This window comes from Alosa pseudoharengus, unplaced genomic scaffold (genome assembly GCF_046254945.1).
Source record: "Alosa pseudoharengus isolate Yale_2024_CS ecotype anadromous, Long Island Sound unplaced genomic scaffold, YU_APseudo_1.1 YU_APseudo_1.1_scf_6, whole genome shotgun sequence".
NCBI classification, from domain to species: domain Eukaryota; kingdom Metazoa; phylum Chordata; class Actinopteri; order Clupeiformes; family Clupeidae; genus Alosa; species Alosa pseudoharengus.
Window position 1 is genome coordinate 2472512 of NW_027468848.1, and position 7312 is coordinate 2479823.

Consider the following 7312-nt stretch of genomic DNA (forward strand, 5'->3'; position numbering starts at 1 on the left):
TATAACATTTATTTTATATTTGGCCTGTTATGAAATCATGTATTGAACAATTTAAGCACAGCTCAGCTTTAAGAAACTCAAATAGCCTAGATGCATGCTTAGCGTTTTGTGATCATTAAGGCTACTTTCACAAACTCTTAGTCAGCTGTCCTCTGATTTACCAATATCTAGGCGATATTTGTAACATTTATTTTGTATTTTGCCCGTTATAAAATCATGTGGAACAATTTAAACACATTGTAAAACTTAAAGCCCAAATTTGGAGACATCCATGTATGTCGAACTTTACTGCAAATTCAAAACTGGATTACTCTGGAACGGCTAACTGTACAGGGGACTGCTTTACACCTTTGTGTTCGGTAAGGTCTCCTGTTTATTCTAATATATGGTTTGTCATGTGTTAAAAGAAGGGTTCGTAAAGTATTCCACCGAGATGAATGGGTAGGGAAATCATGGGACGCAAAATCTTCAGTAGAAAGTATGATTAAATTTAATTATATTATTTACTTTTCTCGCGAACCGTTCAACACAGCAATTATCGGCTAACATCGTTTAAAAGCTGAGAAAAGGCTCTTTCATGTGATAGGCCTACTTGTGATGTCTGTGTGATGAATAGGCTACTTCGCGAGTAGTTCAACTGAGAAGAATGGGTGAATTTGGACGCACTTTCTTTTTTGCGCTGTCACTTTCTCCACTGCGTAAAAGACTAAATTAATTTGCGCTGTGAATGCTAAGATAATTTTGACAGGCCACAGGCTAAATAAAAATCGCTATTAGTAGGACGCAAAGCAGAATATTGAAAGGGGGCACCAAGGCCACCGCGGCCTGTAAACCTCTGATTTTCAAAGGGGCCTCACGGCCAACGCAAGGGGCCGCCGTGAAATTCCTACCCTGCAACACGCATAGCCTATGCTGCATTTCAAATAGGAAGCGCACGCTTAAAACGTCCATGTTAAACAACGAACAAATGAGTGAGGCGGTTCAAACATGGCCAGGCCCAGGCAGACTAGCCTTAAACGTTTTTTCAGAGGCCAGACGCGATGGATGATGATACATTGGTAACGTCTGAAGCCTCAGATGTCCGGTCAACTCCACCACCACCAGATAAAAAGCAGAAGTGTCGGGCGTAGCCTATCTGTCGGAATCCGTGACATTGGAAGTGGAGTTGCGGGGGGTGCGGCCGCTCCAAGACACTGTCATTCTCCGTGTACACTGGACATGCAACTGTGTTCTTTACCCAAAGCATACAGTAGGCCTATGCGTTCTCTGTCTATGATCTGAAGGGTTAGGGCCTCCTCAACGAGGAGATTTCTGGTCCGCGGATAATTTTCGGCACAATTAAACGCTATCATTGAACCGCTGACCGAAAGAAAAAGAAACTATACATTTCCCAGAATAGGAAACATTTCTTAATTTCTTGTTATCAAATAAAGAGGCATAGCCTTAGGTGGTAGTGGTGTGAGCGCTCATTCTTGTGTGTGCGCATCTGTGCAAGTTAAACAGTGGAACCACTGGAGATAACGTGGGTAGCAGCAACAAACAACGTAGCCTTTTTAAAACAATGAACGAAGCGGACTCTTGCTGTCCATGAAAACATAGATACTGGCCAGATCTTGTTAGGCATGTTTACGTAAGTTAGGCTAATGAACATGTTGCATTCTATTCAGCCTGTTCATTCTTTAAGCTATAGCCTGTCTCCAGTTTTCCTAAACTTGACTAGGTAATTAAGAAGCGATAATAGGATATTTGACCGGCATATCATCAGAATGTCCGGAAAACGAAACCTCCGGCACCATTTTTTCCTAGCGGAAACTCTGGTGTGTGTACTCACTGCTCTCAGTCTTGATGCAGAAGCGCTGCTTGAAGCCCTTGTGTGTGTGTGTGTGTGTGTGTGTGTGGTGTGGTGTGTGTGTGTGGTGTGTGTGTGTGTACTCACTGCTCTCAGTCTTGATGCAGAAGCGCTGCTTGAAGCCCTTGTGTGTGAGTGAGCAGGTGATGACCTCAGGATGGGAGCAGCCCACATCAATGTACCTCCTTCCCTGTAGGATGTTACAGCCATAACACTGCAGTCCTGCAGCTGCTGGCACTGGCACACACACACACACACACACACACACACACATTAGACAACAACTCACAAACAACTGACAGGGAAACACACACACACACAACATGACATGTACAGAAAAGACCAAAAACCCCCAAAAAGATCCATATCAGTACACACACACACACACATTACACAAACACACACACACACACACACACACACACTACCTCAGACTGACTCCACTACCATCGCCACCTCCAAGGTGCACATAAAAAGATAATAATTCACATAACATGTAAGTAGTCACATAAAATACACAATTCATTGAGAATAATCGAAACCATCATATCTATTTCACACATCAAACCAAAAATGATCTATCAGCATTTGGAATGTGGCCGGTGAGTTCTTCATCTCAAGAAGTGATAGAGTCCATATGGTAAGAAGTGATGGAGGCCATATGGTAAGAAGTGATTGAGGCCATATGGTAAGAAGTGATGGAGGCCATATGGTAACCTACTCAGGACCACAAGCCAATTAGTTATAAATGTAAAGGTTCCATTAGAATGAGTGATGCATGGTGAATGAAGAGTTCTCATGTAGAGTTCTCATGTAGAGTTCTCATATAGAGTTCTCATGTCATTACAATGAGTGATGCATGGTGAATGAAGAGTTTTCATGTAATTAGAATGAGTGATGTCATTAGAATGAGTGATACATGGTGAATGCAGAGCCATATAAAGGTAGAGTTGCGACAACTCCATTGACGCTAATGTTCCATTTTTTTCCAACAATGGCGGCTCATGGAAGCCTCAAAGAGTTCCCGGAAGTTAACAATTATTATTACACGGCTCTTCATAGTGCTGCAGAATGCTCCATTCACTTGAATGGGCCTTTCCAACGTTCGGCGGTCTGCTAATTCTGAATAACAGACCGTTGCTAAGTATAACAGACCGATGTCAAGGAAAATGGGCGTTGTGCTTCTAACCTGTTGGTGCAGTAGGCATAAATGGGCAATTTCCGCCTATATTGGATGGTTTCATTTTAAACTTAAATATCTATGGCTCTACAAATTGCATAATAATAATAATGGATTAAAGTAAAGAGGACACCTGGGCCATCAACTTCAAACATATTCAGTATTTTATTAAGTTAATTCTGTGTTCAATTTTACAGCTGCAAAAGCAAAAAAAAATACAAAAAATACAAAACGCCTACTGTTTTGTTTGTTTATTGTAGTGTGGAACTGGTTATGAGAGTCTTAGGAAATTAAAAACTGCACTTCATGATTCAACAACATCATGGTAGTAGGTGTGTAAATTTTGAACATCATAGGTAAAGGTTTACAGGTGTTACAGAGCAGATTTCATATGGTATGTTTAGGCGTTTCCAAGTGTCTCATAGCTTATCCAAAATCACCAAATACAAAACAACACATCAATCACTGAATATCAAGTGTGTCTAGTTTTTCCATGCATTATATCCTACAGCAAACCATCCTGACTTAATTTCTGGGTAATGTGAGGCATTTTCTTATGGGAATCTAAATGATGGTCCTAACCCACTCCAAAATATACCCAAAACCTATCCAAATGAATGTTTAGTTACTTCTAAATCATTTAGCAATGCAGTAATGTATTCTACTGTAAGCTCTTGTGATGTTGACACTTGCAGTGGATTTGCACTTGTTTGTGAGGTTTCCTCACATTTGTCCCGGTCTTCCGAATAACAAAAACAAAATGTTCACATCCGAGTTCTATTAGCCAGAACAATTACTAAGCTAGTAATGTGCTGTACAACTTCAGGAGATCCACCTGAACTCCATGCCATCTGTCTGCTAAGTCAGGTACAGAAGCAGCAGCTACGTGCGGTGTTGCACGCAGTTGTGGTGGTGCGGCTGCTCTGCATAGTGCTGGTGGTGTGCCTTGCCCATGTAGCTCGTGGAAGGCCTGCATCACCTGACAGGACAGAGCTGTGGGGTGCTGATCAACTGGAGGCCCTTCAGCTGAAGAAGGCAATAGGAGGGACACAGGGAAGGAAGGGTGAGCTGTATACAGAGGGTCCTCTGCAGCCACGTTGAGTGATGGGAGAGACTGGGATGAGACAGGGACAGGTGTGGTTCACTCTGAAATGAAAAAGTGGCAAAAGATAAACATACAGGAAACAATCCATAGGCTAACCTACATATTAGATGCATACATAGCATGTTTACACATAAGCATGCATTTGACTTGGCATTGATATTGTAGAACAAAACACAAGCTGGACTAAATTTCCCTGTCCTATTATGTCAGCATGAGGAATACATGTACTTTACTAATGATTGACAGTTATACACAGGTCATCTGCACGACAACATGCATATTATCATACAAGATATTAAATCGAAGATTACAAAATTAGTTAATGTAACATCATAAACTGCAAGGTCTTAGACTGTTGTGGAAGGCTGATTATTAGAATTAGCCAGGCTATAGGCGAGTTTCCCTGCAAATAATCAGTTCCATACAGGACCTACTTACTTTTTTGCTGCACGATCGCGACGCTAATTAGATTAATTAAAACATAGCAGCTGCAGCAAATACTCTCTCCACACAATACACCTTTGCTAAGTCCTTTATTATCATTTTGCTCATGTGCAGAGACAGTAACCTACACATTTTTACTACCACTACATTAGTCTATCCACCTCGAGGAGAAAAATATCCGTGCTGGTTTGAAACATTTTTGCATGAGCTAAGCCTGTTTTACGTCTTCAAATGGAGTAAACTGAACTCAAGAGACCAAAGGCTAACTTTGAATAGTTGTTCCAAATCAAATGTTTCATTTGTAATTATCACCTACTTTATCTCAATGAATATACCATCGAAATTCTAACAACAACAAAAGCCCATAGGCAGACGTTTGTTCTTTCAGTATGCTACCTGGCCTAGGCCATTTTCATTACATTAGCTAGCATTAGCTAACTGTAGTTCGCAAACAGCTAACTTTAGCCAATACATATAGGCAATTCTACATATAGGCATTTCTTAAATATATCTGAATGCAAACTCATTCAAGCTCTAAATGCATGTTCATTTCAGTACGCAATCAAACTACAGATACTTACATGTTCAGGACCCAATTAGCCTTTCTTCAAATAGGATTCCATGGTGGCTGGAAGCTAGGCCATCAAGAAGACATGTTGCCATCTTCTCCCTCGCTAGAAAGCATGTTGAAAACCTGTTCCCTGTTAAATCTCTTCAATTCTGTTGGTTAAGTCTACCAATACTGCGAAAAGTATGCAGACCTGACTGGCACAGGCAGGGTTCGTCAAGAAGACTTGTGCGCATCTGCGCAAATGTAAACAACGCACGTGAGAGAACAATGGCGCAAGGGGGACAAGTCTGGTTACGCACTAACCAATCACACCTCAATGTCTTTCGAAGTCAGGCAATCGTCATACCATTTTGAAGCTGAAAGCCAGTACTATTGGATAAAACAGGTGTCAATCAGGTCAGGAACCATGGTTAGAAGAATCATGACATTAGATGGGCTGGTGTCAAATGCGGAAGTAGTTTAGCTACTTGCGCTAAACATGGAAACTGTTATAAAACAAGGAGTACAATGTGTTTGAGTGAATAAAAACCATATAGTATTGTAAAGGACATGTTAAGCTTTCGTAATATAGCCATGGTTTTGGAAAAAAACGTTTTTATATGACCCCTACGAGATCGGAAATATGTTGATTGCGTCATATGGAAAATTAATACACGTTTTTCACCATTATGTGAGTGCGATAATAAACTACTCAAATGTGAATAGATAATCTACCCAGTCTTGTGTTTTCATCTTTTAGATATGAAATGATTTTATATGGCAAAAAAAACTTTTTTGACAACTGTAACATGACTAAATGAACGATTAGTTTGGGAGACGTTACCGTCAGGTTACAATTCATTGATTATGAGCAGTTTTTCTTTTAACTGTTTTCTAGTGAACTGTAGGACCTATGCATCTGAAATTGTGTGTGTTTGTATGAATATTAGTTCTTATTGTATTGCCACATTGTTTATGAAAATATATTATTTAGTTTTGTTGTTAGTTTGTTGTAACTTTGATGTTATCAGTTCGGGATCGGCGGCGCGACCACTAGGGGCGCTAGCGAATGAACAGGCTAAGTCAATTCTTTCATATCACTACGCAAGGATTGGAACTTCATTCAAAAGTGAAAGCAGACGGTTGATCAGCTGTGTTCTAAAGAATGTTTGATTCAAGTTCAGCGTGTGTTGTCGCGAACTACGTTTCTCAGCAAAAGCCATGATGAAACGGTAACAAATAGGCTATAGCCTAGGCTATGTAGGCTAAAGTCATATTGTGGGGAGTTTATTGTGTCGTTTTGGTAAGTAGCCGTGTAATAAGCGGGATAATGTATAGAACGCCGGTCATTGTCGGGAGATAGGTCCCTTCAGGGCAGAACAAGACCCCTCCGCTGCGCGTCTGGGTCCGGTTCGCCCTGTCGGGACCTATATCCCGACAATGACCGGCGTTCTATACATTATCCCTTACATAATGGCAGCAGTGCGGTTACAGCAGTATAGACTGTTTGTAGCCAACTTTTCAGACTCAGATTTACATTATTGGCTCATCCGAATAATAATAATAATAATAATAATAATAATAATAATAACAGTAACAACAGTAATAGTAGTGAAGTAATAGTATTAATGACCTAATTATAATAATAAACTATTTATGTATCGACTATGACAGCTTTCTGCTGCTCAGTTTTTATCAGTTCCTCATCAAATAAATTAAAAGAGGCTAAAAGCCCAATAAATGTGCCACACATAATATCCTAATATAAGATAACCTTGCCTATCCCATTTCAATTAGGCAGCACTAGGCTACACTACAAACAAGCGGTCATTAAGTGTAATTTTGCGTTTGTAGCCTACAAGTTTTCTGATGTGACGTTTCTTGGCCATTTAGCTTTACCATCATGTCAACATTGTAACGTTATGCGCAATGCTCATCTAGGCTATAGATTTAAGTGGTTTAATTTTAAAAAGTGCAGCAAAAGTGGGATATAGTGCAATTGCTTTCCCAAAACAATTCCTCCATAACTGTGGATTTAATCGTTTGATATGTGGATAACTTTCAGTGGACTAAACATAAAAGGTAAGACTTTATCACAAAGCTATCTGGTTCGTTATGGCGAAGCATATTTTCAGCCAACTTTGTAGGCCTACTTGCAGCAGTGAAACTGAGTTTGTTGTTAAC

The 7312-nt window shown here is 40.2% G+C and overlaps 1 long non-coding RNA gene across 1 annotated transcript; it reads right to left on the bottom strand.

Annotated features, from left to right (window-relative positions):
- Positions 1 to 3175: 3175 nt before the first annotated feature.
- LOC143106324 (uncharacterized) lies at positions 3176 to 5818 on the bottom strand. Its single transcript, XR_012983659.1, has 2 exons — positions 5160 to 5818; positions 3176 to 4175 (listed from the first exon to the last, which is right to left on the bottom strand). It is a non-coding gene; the product is annotated as an uncharacterized LOC143106324 (long non-coding RNA).
- Positions 5819 to 7312: the final 1494 nt, after the last annotated feature.